Raw genomic sequence first — 13,406 nt, forward strand, 5'->3', positions numbered from 1 at the left:
TTCCTCTTTCTTCTTCTTCTTTCTTCTTCTTCTCCTTTTTTTCTTTTTTGATTTTTTGAGACAGGGTTTCTCTGTGTAGCCCTGGCTGTCCTGGAACTTACTTTGTAGACCAGGCTGGCCTCAAACTCAGAAATCCTCCTGCCTCTGCCTCCCGAGTGCTGGGATTAAAGGAGTGCGCACCACGCCCGGCTTGCCTTCCTTCTAAGGAAGGAAGTACTAAGAAAGGGCCAGCTCTGTTTCCTCAGAACCTCTGACTCTCTTATAATGCTTCCCTGTGTTCTCATAGACATACCCAGCACTCAGAGACTAGCAGATCATCTCAGAAAGGTGAGCGTGGATGTGATAGTGGCATTTTATTATACATCATTATTATATTTATTATTCTGATTTATGAGCAGGACTGCACATGCCATGATGCGCTTGCAGGGGTCAGAGAAGAGCTCCCTCCTTCTACCATGTGAGTGCCAGGAATTGAACGTTTTATCAGCAGGTGCCTTTCCCACTGGATATCTTCCTGGCCCATGATGTTGTAGTTTATTCAAAGCGAGTGTAGATTTTAGGCAAGTTAACGGTTGTGTTAAAATATATATTTGAAAATCCTACCCAAGATAAAGACCCAACATCCTAGAGAGAAATCCGGTGACTTCTCAGAGAAGGTGTTGTTTGGTTTCAGACTCTGGGACAGAAAACTAAGATGCATATCTTACATACTAAAGCAGATCTGGCCTCCAGGATCTCCAGCATCCCTCAGCCCCTACCTGGCATACCCTGCCCCCAACCCTGAACTTTCAAGCCAGGGGTTGGGCTGCTCTTCCCACAGAGGATCTTCCCTACATAAGCCAGGAATCTCTCTCTCTCTCTCTCTCTCTCTCTCTCTCTCTCTCTCTCTGCACATGCACACATGCACTCTTTCTCTCTTTCTCTTCCCCTTCCCCTCCCCTCTCCCCATAATGACTCCCCTGGTCTCTGTTCTTGGGCCCAGAGAACTCATCTGAGAGCAGCTTCCCAATAAACCTGCCTTTCCTATAATTAATCTGGCTTGAATTGGGTCATTTCCCTTGCAGAGAAATTATTTATCAGGTGTGTCTAGTTGCAGGCTTTCAGAGGTGACAGTTTGTCATTGAACTCTCCTGCGCCTTCAAGTTGCAGTAATGAGCAATTAGGAGAGAATGAGGACTGAAGGGAGGTGAAACAATACAAGGGATGTGACGCTGACTGGGAAGCGGTTCCTTACCTGTCTTTGGAAACCGACTGACATAAAGCCGGGAGATAATGTTCATTCGCCATCTATAAATTTTCCTATGGCTTGAAAGACCAAGGAAATTTGGGCAGGCCATTGTCTTAGTTAGGGTTCTATTGGTGAAGAGACGCCACAACCAAGGCAACTCCTAGTTGGGAAGGAACAACATTTAGTTGGGCCTGGCTTACAGGTTTTGAGGTTCAGTCCATTATCTTCATGGCAGGAAGCATGGCAGTGTCCAGGCAGACATGGTACTGGAGAAGGAGCTGAGAGTTCTACATCTTGATCTGAGGACAGCCAGGAAGAGGGTCTCTTCCACCCTGGGCAGAGCTTAAGGACAGGACCTCAAAGCCCACTTCCACAGTGACACATACTCCAAAAAGGCCCCACCTCCTAGTAGTGCCACTGCCTGATCAGAGCATAGTCAAACCACTACATCCAGTTTGGGTAGCTGGTCTGGTTACTGCCTTACTTTTTCCGGAGGATTTGCGTGAGACAGAGACTCCTTCTCATCTTCTGAAAGCTGCCAGCTGGGGAGGACAGGAATGGTACAATCCTCCGAGTGCCACATCATCTGTTCACTGTGTGTCTGCATTTACCAGAGCTCTGGAACTCAGCTTCATTACTGTTTTTTGTTTTCTGTTTTTGTTTTACAGATGCACCAATTCCAGGCTTGGAGGTGTCAAGGAGTGACTTTGACGTGTCCCCCACAGCCTTGTGGGGTGCAAACTTGGTCCTCCAGATCATGGCATTAGTTTGAGAGGTGGTGACAATCCATTCGGAGGAGCATCTTCTTGACAATTATATCAGATCCCTAGTCCCGTCCCCGTCTTTACTTCCTGTTTGTCATACACTCTCATTACCATGTTGTTCTGCCTCACCACGACCACACTGACCAAGGACTATGAATGATGAGCCCCAAAGAAACCCTTTCTCTCTCGAGTTATTTATTTCCAGCATTCTGAAACAGCAGCGAAGTCTTCACACAAGGTTTCATGCAAACAATGGGAAAGGAGGCAGACATTGCTTCTAGACCCTCAAGTCCCATTACTAAGCAAAGTAGCTCTCCATGAGGAGATGCCTTAGTTACGGTTTCTACTGCTCTGAGAAAACATCTGACTAAAGCAACTTGGAGAGGAAAGGGTTTATTTGGCTTACATATCCTAAATCACAGTCTATTAAGGGAAGCCAAGGCAGAAACTCAAGCAGGGCAGGAGCCTGGAGGCAGGAGCTGATGCATAGGCTGTGAAGACGTGCTGCCTTCTGGCTTGCTCCTCATGGCTTGCTCAGCCTGCTTTCTTATAGAACCCAGGACCACCTGCCCAGGGATGGCAGCACCCACAGTGGGCTGGACCCTCTCTCATCTATCACTAGTTAGGAAAATGCTCCGTAGGCTTCTCTATAGCCTGCTCTTATGGAGGCATTTTCTCAACTGGGGCTCCCTTCTCTCAGATAACTCTAGTCCGTATCTAGTTAACCTAAAACTAGCCAGCATAGGAAGCCATCATAGTGAGGCTTGAGAGAGAAAGGAAGCTGGTATGAAAGCCTTGGTGGACACAGGGAAGAGGATACGCTTCCAGGAGCGTCTTAAGATACTGTTCTACTGCTGTGGTAAGACATCATGATCAAGACAACTATAGAAGAAAGAGTTTGGGGGCTGGGCACTGGGTTCAAAGGTTAAGAGGACTGGCTATTCTCCTAGAGGACCCAGGTTTAATTTCCAGCCCCTACATAGCAGCATGCACTGTCACTCCAGTTCCAAGGGATCCAATACCCTCACACAGACATATACAAGCAGGCAAACATGGAGGAGGAGGAAGAGGAGGAGGAAGAAGAGGAAGATTAGTTTTGAAGGGGCTTGTGGTTTCCGGGGTTTAGAGTCCACAGTGGTGGAGAGGAGGTGGCAGGCTGCTCTAACAGCAGCTGCGGGCTCACATCTCAAGCAAGCTGGAAACAGCACAGGGAGTGTAGCAGTCTTTTGAAACTCCAAAGCCCACCCCCAATAACACACGTCTCACAAAACTGTACTTCCTGATCCTTCCCACACCATTCCATCAACTGAGGAACAAATATTCAAACATATGAGCAGGGCGTTCTCGTCATGCAGACACCGCATATTGAGCCAAACCGTGCTGCATCGACACCCTCGCCAAACTGACTGTTCAGACCCCTTCCCCCAGGCAGATGGAAGGAAATCTCATCTCACCCTCTAGCCCGTCACAGGAGTGTTGAGTTCCTGCGTCCAGGAGCCAAGAATGATGTTCTTGGTTCCTGGGGAGTAGGATGGGACCTTCACAATGTCAGCACGATCTCGGATGACACTATCTTCCAGGACAACAACCGGACAGCAGACACCTACAAACAGCCAGGTGTGGTGAAGACATTCCAGCATGGCCCACACTCCCTGGTTGTTTTTATTCCTGTTCTTTTGAGGCAGAGTCTCCTGTAGCCCTGACTAAGCCTCCACCCAGATATATAAGCCAGGTTGGCCTTGAACTCCTGATCCTCTCACTTCTGCTTCCCAAGGGGTGGGTTACAGGTTTACACAGCCACACGCCCAGCTTGGTCCATACTGTCTTCTTAGAGGTATAGATGTGTGTGTGTGTGTGTGTGTGTGTGCAGACAACTTTGGGAATTGGTTCTTACCATCTACCATGTGGATCTTGAGACTCACACCCTGGTGGCCAGGCTTCACGGCAAACACCTTTACCCTCTGAGCTATTCCCAGCCGTGGGGTGTGGTCTCGACAGCCAGGACCTGCTTTTTTGAAGAGAATACTCTTGTGCCCAGCCTTAGTACTGATTGGAAGAGCTCTAAATGAAAGAGTTGACTTTTGATATCACTTATGGCCCCAGAAGAAAGTCACTCCAAGTGTCAAGCAGTGTTTTAGGTGATCATAGAACCAGAGCCAGATGTTGGAGGGCTGCTAAATGCAGATCCCCAGCCCAAGCTCTGCTTGAGTCCTCGTCTCAGGAAGTAGGAACCAGGAACCAGGAGTTCACAGGTTTTGTTTCAAAGATTTTTAAAAAATTTTTATTTTATGAGTATGGGTATTTTGCCTGGTGACCAAGTCAGCTCAGTCAGTCAACAGGTTATGCAGGGAGGGATCAAAGATTAAAAAGAAAAAGAAGGGCTGGCGAGATGGCTCAGCGGGTAGAAGCACTGACAGCTCTTCTGAAGGTCCTGAGTTTAAATCCCAGAAACCACACGGTGGCTCACAACTATCTGTAATGAGATCTGATGCCCTTTTCTGATATGTCAGAAGACAGCTACAGTGTACTTATGTATAATAATAAATAAATCTTTGGGCCAGAGCAAGCAGAGACTGAGCGAGCGGGGTTGACTGAAGAGAGTAGAGGTCCTAAAATTTCAATTCCCAGCAACCACACGAAGGCTCACAACTATCTGTACAGCTACAGTGTACTCATATAAAATAAATGAATAGATAAATAAATAAATCTTTAAAAATAAAGAAAAGAAAAGGAAAGGAAAGGAAAGGAAAAGAAAAGAAAAGAAAAGAAAAGAAAAGAAAAGAAAAGAAAAGAAAAGAAAAGAAAAGAAAAGAAAAGAAGAAAAAGACAATTAGACAACACTGTAGCATGGCCCCAGCCTGTTTCAAGGCTGAAGTGGGTTTATTTTTTCCCAGTCTGCTTTTATACCATTTTAAGTACTAGGTTTAAGTTCTCAGTGAAGGAACAGACAAGGCAATAAACAAGTCCTGTGATCCCTGTTTCTAGGGGCTTATTAGGATGACCAAGATAAAAGGAATGTCACACGGGCTGAATTTACCTTGAGTTTTGTATTAGCCCCAGTGTAAATATTCTCATCTGAGCCTACTTCCTTGTCCTAGTCCAAAGTCAAATTCCTGCCTGAGCTTACTTCAGTGTCCTGGTCCAGTGTCAAATTCTTGCCAAGTTTCTAGAGACAGTCCCAAAAGCTCTTCATAGCCTAGACGTGTGTCTGTGTACCACACACATACCTAGTGCCCACGGAGGACAGAAGAAAGTTACCTCCCTTTGAAACTGGAGCTGCAATTGATTGTGAACTTCATTGATTGATTGATTGATTGATTGATTGATGAGGTGCTGGGAATCCGACCCAAGTCCTTGGGAGGAGCAGCCAGCGTTCTTAGCTTCTGAGCTACCTCTCTATCCCAAGTCCACAGTTTAAACCCAGTTCAGGCTACGATTTGTTCATGGTACTTCCCACATTCTGCATTTATTTTATTAAGCATTTTCATTAAGCCTAATTATCCAAACAACGAATGGCAAGTACAGCCTCGCACACTCGAGTAGCAGAATTATCATGCAAACAGTGGAAGGAATTCTGTAAGCCCATGGCTACAAATGGAAAGGTTAGTTCTCGGACAGTACTGGCATCAGCATGCAAAGTGTCTTCACCGATTGCAGCTATGGTAAATATATAGGTGTGCGTGCAGCAAGTAGAAAAAATAAAAGCTGAAATGTCTACCTTGAGGAGCTGCAATTAGAAGCAGCCTTCTCTGCCTTCAGATTCTCCTGCTGTTGTCTTTAAAGGAGAAAGAAGAAAAAAGATATTGCATGCTGTTATAACATTGTATTTAATTTCTTACTGCTGTTATTTTTGGTTTGCTTGCATGAGACAAGGTCCTCTGTAGCCGAGGCTGACCTTGACGTTGCTGTGTGGCTGAGGATGGTCTTGAACTCCTGATCTTCTTGCTTCTCTTTCCCTGTTACAGCACAATGCTGTATTTGAAATAGCTATCCCCTCACCTCTGGCCCATATGCCACCTACCATGTATGTATCAAGTGTTCCATGAGGCACTGCATAAGCTAGAATTGGAATCAGACACCCAAGCCCTCCCACGAAGAACTAAGCTCTTCTCACAGGGCTGGGTTAACCCACTGTTTCCCATACTCAGAAGCATCATGCAGTTATCTGGGTTGTGGGGAGGTGCCACAATGTGCATTGCTTTGGGCTCAGCTGTAGCATGTGGTCCTGAGGTATCCCTATACAACAAAAGCAGGCAAGAATGTACAAAAGCCTTTTCGACCTGACAGCCTCAGCTCCACTTTGAACTATGGATAATCCAAACTAACTGGTCCTCCCCAGCCAGACTAGAGTTCTCCATTTTGTATGAAGAATCCACTCGTCTACGGCCATACCACCCTGAACGCGCCCGATCTCATCTGATCTCGGAAGAATCCACTCATCTCTCTTATTCCAGGGGTTCCAGGGAGACCTGGTATGCTACGGAGAGACACTGGGGTGGGGAGACCGGCTTCCTCCGTGTGACATCCACAGAAGACAGAAACTGAAGCTTCCTAGCTCCAGGGGGGGAGGCAAGCTTTGGGAGTCAGTTCAGGGGTGCAGCTCTATTCTGCATACCAGCCCCCACTTTCCTCCAGCCTCCCTACAGACCATGAATGCTCTGCTCAGGATCCCAGGCTGCTGCCAATTACAAAAGGACTCTTAACTCCGTTTTCACAGACCCTTGATTGATAGCACTGGTGAGTGAAATTATAAGCCTTAATGATCACGTTAATTTTGGGGGAAAGGGAATCGGTCAGAAGAGGCCCTCAATCACAGGCTCTGCAATCAGCGGGGTGAGCTCAATGACAGGCCAGAGCAGGAGAAGAGGGGGAAGAATTAACTTCTTAAAAGGTCACCAGGGAGCAGAGGGAGAGCAACCAGACACAAGGGAGGGACGAGGCTCACCAACAGTTCCGGAGCCTGAAGATGCACCTTCCTGAGCTGGGGCATCCAGCCTTAGCTACAGCAGAAGTCACTTGGTAGTTTGTATCAGACTGGCGTCTCGCTCAGTGATTGGGCACCTAACACAAAGCCCTGGGTTCAACCCACGTCACACATACACAAACACAAACAAAACATTCATGCACACCACAAACACACACACATACACATCACATATAACACATAACACACATAGCACATAAACACACACCACACATAACACATAACATACATAGCATATACACACACCACACACACACACACACCACACATAACACATAACATACATAGCACATACACACACACCACATACACACCACAGACACACACCACACAATATGCACATACCACCCATACAGACAAAACATACATATACACACCACACACACAACATGCATAATACATACACAACACACATATAACACTCACAACACATACATACACACACCCCACACAAATATACATGAAACATACACATACCATATACACATCACACATAACATACACAGCACACACACACACACACACACACCACACACATACAAACAAAAAATACATACACGTAGCACACACACAACACACATAATAATATACAACACACACAACATATACACACAACCCCCACCACACACACACACATATCTGATGCCTGGGCCCTACCTCCAGAGGGGCTGATATAATTGGCCTGGACTACAGCCTGGGTATTAAGCTTTTCAAAACTCCCCAGGTGGTGATGGTGATGGTGATGATGATAATATCTAAGTACACTGTAGCTGTCTTCAGACACACCAGAAGAGGGCATTGGATCCCATTACAGATGGTTGTGAGCCACCATGTGGTTGCTGGGATTTGAACTCAGGACCTTTGGAAGATCAGTCAGTGCTCTTAACCGCTGAGCCATCTCTCCAGCCCCCCACCCCCACCCCCAGGTGATCTTATGAGCAGCCAAGATGGAGATGGACTTATCTAAGTGGAAGGATTTGGGGAGCTAGTAGCCAAGGCAGAGCACGTTTGGAAACGGACTTAATCTGATTATTCTTACCACCGAGGAGAACTTCTCCGGTGGCCTCCGAGGCCCTCTTGAAGATAATGATGATGGGATATTACACTGGAAGGAGGGCAGTTAGGCCTTGCTGAACTGGATACTCCATTTCACAGATGAAATCCAGAAGAGCGGAGAGGCCTCAAAGCTGATGAGCGAGGGTCTCATGGCTGGAACTCCAAGCTCAGAGCTTGCTCGACCTTGGTCTGTGCTCCTTCCCTCAGGATCATGGCTGATGAAACATCCAGGCTGACCAGGATGGACAGGAATTGTTTCTGTCTTCCAGTCTCCATGCAGAATCTGGATCTCTCCTGACCCTGCCTCAGTGTCCTGGGACATAGAAACCAGATGATGTTTGTGGCACTGGTACCATGGACAGAATAAGGCCACCCTGCTGGTCTAAAGAGCAAAGCTTGGTGTCCTCATGACACTGACTCTGCAGGCAGTTTCCAATTAGAACATTGTATCACTTCGTCGAGACACAAAGATGCCAGGACACGTGGCGGCACTCTGGTTCCTTCCCTGAGTCTGTCTGGTGCCCCGCTGCTGATGGGCCAGCTGGCTGTGTGCAGCTGAGCTAGAGGCCTTCTCCACACACACGCCCTGTGGAGGTTAGCAGCAATTGGAGAAAAAGAGCTAGCATACGTTCCAAAACCCTTCAAGCACTACTCAAAATGCAAACCACATGGGAAAGAAGCCATTTGTCATTCGTGGTAAGGGTACTGGAGTTAACTCAGTTTAAAGAGAGTTACTGCCCAGCCTGCTGTCCTGCAGTCTACACAGTAATTCTGTTCTCTCTCCCTCTCCCTCCCCAACCCTGGGTAGAGAGAGGGAGGAGGGAAGGGGAGGGGAGAGGAGGGGGAGGGGGAGGGAGAGTGTTACTTCTGCAGCGATTATTTTTGTTAATGTTCTTTTTAAAGGAGAGTCTGTTCTCTGATGTTTGGGGGCTGGTGTTTCTGTTACAGTGCTGAGGGCCAGAGCCCTGGGCCTTGCACACAGCAGGCACTTATTTTATCTCTAAGTGACACTCCAGCTTATGCAGCAAGATCTTTCTCAGTAGAGGAGATCAGCCACAGTGCTTCCTCATCTGCACGCACCCACTTTCTCCTGACCTTCCTTGTGACATGGAAAGCTGTCAGGTTCGCAGAAGTGGCCTAGCAATGCAGCTCTGACCATGGGGGCCGGGCAAGACCTACTTACCCAGAGCCAGCGCATCGTATGGGAGGCATATTAATGATGGGAACATATGCATTCTCTGTATTTTTCTAACAGCCTCTGAAGTGTTCATCAAGCCTTTGTCTGATTAAGCACTTTTAAATTCTGAGCGGTGAAATGGGCCCTCTCAGACCCTCTTGGCAGGAGTGCAAATTGATACAACCCTTTTGGAGAGCCGTTTGGCTGTACCCATCGAAATTAAAAATGCATATAATCTTTGACCCAGAAACACCACTGGGAGACTATCCTACAGAAATACCCCCACGAGGCCACAAAAAGTATACCCAGAAGTGTGTTTCTTTGTAGTTGAGTTTGTTGTAGTGAGAAGCTGTCAATCGACCATGAGGTGGTCAGAGAACCATCCTAATGTGAGATACCTGGCATGCTTGCTACGCCATGTCAACTAGACACAAGCTGCAGTCATTTGGGAAGAGAGAAACTCAGTTGAGAAAATGCCCCTGCCAGATGGCATGTGAGGCATCTTCTTGATTGGTGATTGATGTGGGAAGGCCTGGCTCACTGTGGGTGGTGCCTCCCTTGGGCAGGTAGCTCTGGCTGCCAGTAAGCACAGTTCTTCCATGGTCTCTGCTTCAGCTCCTGCCTTGAGTTCCTGCTCCGACCTCCTTCGGTGATGGACTGTAACCTGAGAGTTATAAGATGAACTAAGCCCTGTTTCCCCCAAGTTGCTTTTGGTGATGGTGTTTTATCACAGCAATAGAAACCTAAGGCACCAAAGTAGCTACACTGGATGAGATCCAACCTGGTATCGCGTATTGTGTTCAAAGCTCTGGGTTTGATCCCCCAACAGCCAGGGAACAGCCAGACACATGGAGAAAGTAAAGTGTTTCCATTTGAATAAAAGTAATTAAGGACCAGGTATGGCAGGACAAGCCTGGAATACCAGCATTCAAGAAGGTGAAAAAGGATTAGAAGTTAGGGCTAGCCTGGGCTATGTAGGAAGCCCCTCTTAAAAACAAAGAAAAGGAGATCAAGGAAGGCAACCACGGAAAATGTCGCTGGCTAATGGGTTCAATTCATGGAATCCTAAATTAGATTAAAAACCTTGAGCTATCAATGAAATAATTTGAGAATCTTGAGCCAGGTTACTTTCCACTGGCCACAGCTAGGCCCATGGTCAACTCTAACCTCAGGGGAGGAGTTCCCTCCCAGGTGGCGTGACGGGTAGCTCACCCACAATAATACCAAGTACAACTGTAATCCCTCTGAATCGACCTAAGCATCCCCAGTAACATTAAAGGGAAGTGAAATTGGTGTGACAAGCCACAGAACACAGGCCCTCACGGGATGGTCTTTGCTTGATCATCTCTGCTCTTACAAACGAGAACCAAACCAGGCTGGAAACTTTTGCAAACAAAGCAAACCATCAGTTAGCAGAGAAGAGTATCTGCAGGGCCCAGCCTCGAGATGGAAAAGTGAGCGTCTTTACATACTGTGGTGGTTTAAACAGGTTTGGCTCCCACCCACTCATATGTTGGAATGCTTGGCCCACTGGGAGTGACACTATTAGGAGGTGTGGCCTTGTTGGAGGAAGTGTGTCACTGTGGGGGTGGGCTTTGAGGTCCTATGCTCACGCTCTGCCCAGTACCCAGGAAGAGACAGTCTCTTCCTGGCTGCGTTGGGATTGAGATGCCGAACTCTCAGCTCCTTCTCCAGCATCATGTCTGCCTGGACACTGCCATGCTTCTTACCATGGTGATAATGGTCTGAACCTCTGAAACTGTAAGCCAGGACCAATTAAATGTTGTCACATATAAGAGTTGCCTTGGTCATGGTGTCTCTTCACAGCAATAAAACCCTAACTAAGACACATACTTGTTTCCCCTCTGAAACAGTTTTCTCACATAGCCCAGGCAAGCCTCTAGTCAAGAATGGCCTCCCCAATGCCAAGGTTACCCATGCGCTGTACCCTTCTGGCTTATGCCATGCTGGGGACCAGACCCAGGGCTTCACACATGGTGGCGCTCTATGAACTCAGCCCCAGACGCCACCCTCTCCGTGCTTTTGGTGCATGGTGGCACATGCCTGCAAACACAGTACTGGGGATGCTGCAACAGGAGGATTGGGCATTCGAGGCTAGCCAGAGCTACACAGCAAGGCCTTGTCTGTAACAAACAAACAAATAAAAAAATAACAACAACAACAACCCCAGTCAAATCAATGCAGTTCTCTCGTTTGATAGATGGGCTTTCTAAATCTGGGAAGTTTTTTGTTTTTGTTTTTTGTTTTTCCCCAGATATATTACTTACGCCCAATGACAGAGGTGGAGATTTTGATTTGTGCTTTGGGAATTGCTACCCTGCAGCAATGAAGCAAAACTGGACTAAATGTGGATAAACAGCCCTGGACCCACCAGCCAGTATTATCAGTTCTAGCTTTTGTTCTTGCAGGTGCTTTTCATATTTGTTTATTAGTAACTAAACCATCACACAAGATGTTACCCCTTACCAATCTTACCATTTCCCAGATGGGACCTCTGTCTACAATGAGGAAAAGCATTTATATCATTCATGATTGTATTAAATGTTTACTGGAACATTTAAATGCTTGCAAAGAGCATCTGGCCTACAGGATGCAAAACTATATTAAATGGCACCAGGTCACATATACCAGGCAGTTCATTTTCCCTCCTCTGTAAGTCTGATTTACCCTCACTGAAACGTAAGGACCTAGTCACTCTCTATTTGCCACAGTATGTCCATTCTCTGTTGATGGGCATTTAAGTTGTGAAATGCAGAGCTGAAGGGATGCTCTTGGATACTTAGCTGAGTACCTTTTGCTCATGTATGGTCCTGAGTGTAGAACCCAGAGCCATGTGCACAACAGATGACTCTTCTAGCACTGTGCTACCCGAGCAAGGTGGACTTCCCATTCTCTGTAGAGTCAGCCACAAGGTGTGGATGGTTGAACTTCTGTGCATCCTATCTCCAAGGTCATTTCAGACTAGAACAGAGGCAAACCGGCCCTTGCTTGGTCTGCCACCTCCAAGTCCACGCTGTTCCCTGTGCTGCAGGGAGAACTTCCCTAAGTGCTCCTGGGAACCTGCATGGCCTCTTGTGGTTCCCTCCTCACACCACTCACAAGTACAGTGATTGCAAACTCCTGGTCAGGATTAGAGTCTGGAAACCCAGTGAAATGAAGACTGTTTGCCAGTCTTGGTCTTCCTCACGCACCAATCTTCCTAACAGATGCAATGACATCTGAGAGCCATAGAGAACGGGATCTTAAATTTTATTTATTTGCCATTTTACAAATAAGATTCACTGTAGGAAGGACATTTCTTTTGTTGTTCAGTTTCTTCCTGCTCTGTGCTGGAGGGCTCCGAGCTTTGGTTGTTTTTTTTTTATACCAGTTGGGGATGCTACCACCTTGTAACTGATGGGGACTAACAAGCCAGAGAGGTGGGAAAGAATCAGGCAGTGTTTATTTAAATTCAATATATTTTTATTCTTTGTAAATACAATGAGTACAACCTTTTAACTTCACAAATCAGTTAATTCACATTGTACAAGAGAAGTTTGACTCATCCTATGCTAGGCCAGTGCTGAATTTCCCCCCTCAGGCTAGTACCTAATAAATCAAAACGTGAAAAGTACAGCAGCTATTTAAAACTGTTTGTTTCTATATTTCCATAAGTATAGATTCATACCCAAGGAGCAGCTTGAGAGTATAGAATGGTGTGTGTTGGGGGGAGGAGGTGTATGTATGCATTTGAGGCTTTATTAGAAACCAGAGTTTTCTGAAAGGCATCCAAGAGTCTCAGGCTGTTAGCAATGGAATGTTCAGGAGTCTGTTTAGCACGCATCTCCTTGAAGTTCTTTCTGGCTTGTGTCCCTGTTCACTGTCTGGTGTGACTCGCTGACCCTATGGCCTTTGGTTTCAGCACTTTGATGACGGGACAGCGACCACCTCACCTAATCACCTGGTTCGACATCATTTGGTTTTGCTGTCCGGACTCCTCCTCCTTGGACGGAGGTTCTCTGTAGAGCTGTTGTGTCTCACCATGCTGCTCACCCTGAAGTCTTGCCGAGAAGTGCCATTGTCGTCAGTTCCTTTAATGAGGTTGCCTGGCCTACGGTATGAGAAGAGAAGAAAGAAGAGAAAAGAGAGAAGAAAATAGAGAAGAGAAAGAGAAAGAGAAAGAGGAAGAGGAAGAGG

This window comes from Mus caroli, chromosome 10 (genome assembly GCF_900094665.2).
Source record: "Mus caroli chromosome 10, CAROLI_EIJ_v1.1, whole genome shotgun sequence".
In the NCBI taxonomy this organism is placed as follows: Eukaryota; Metazoa; Chordata; class Mammalia; order Rodentia; family Muridae; genus Mus; species Mus caroli.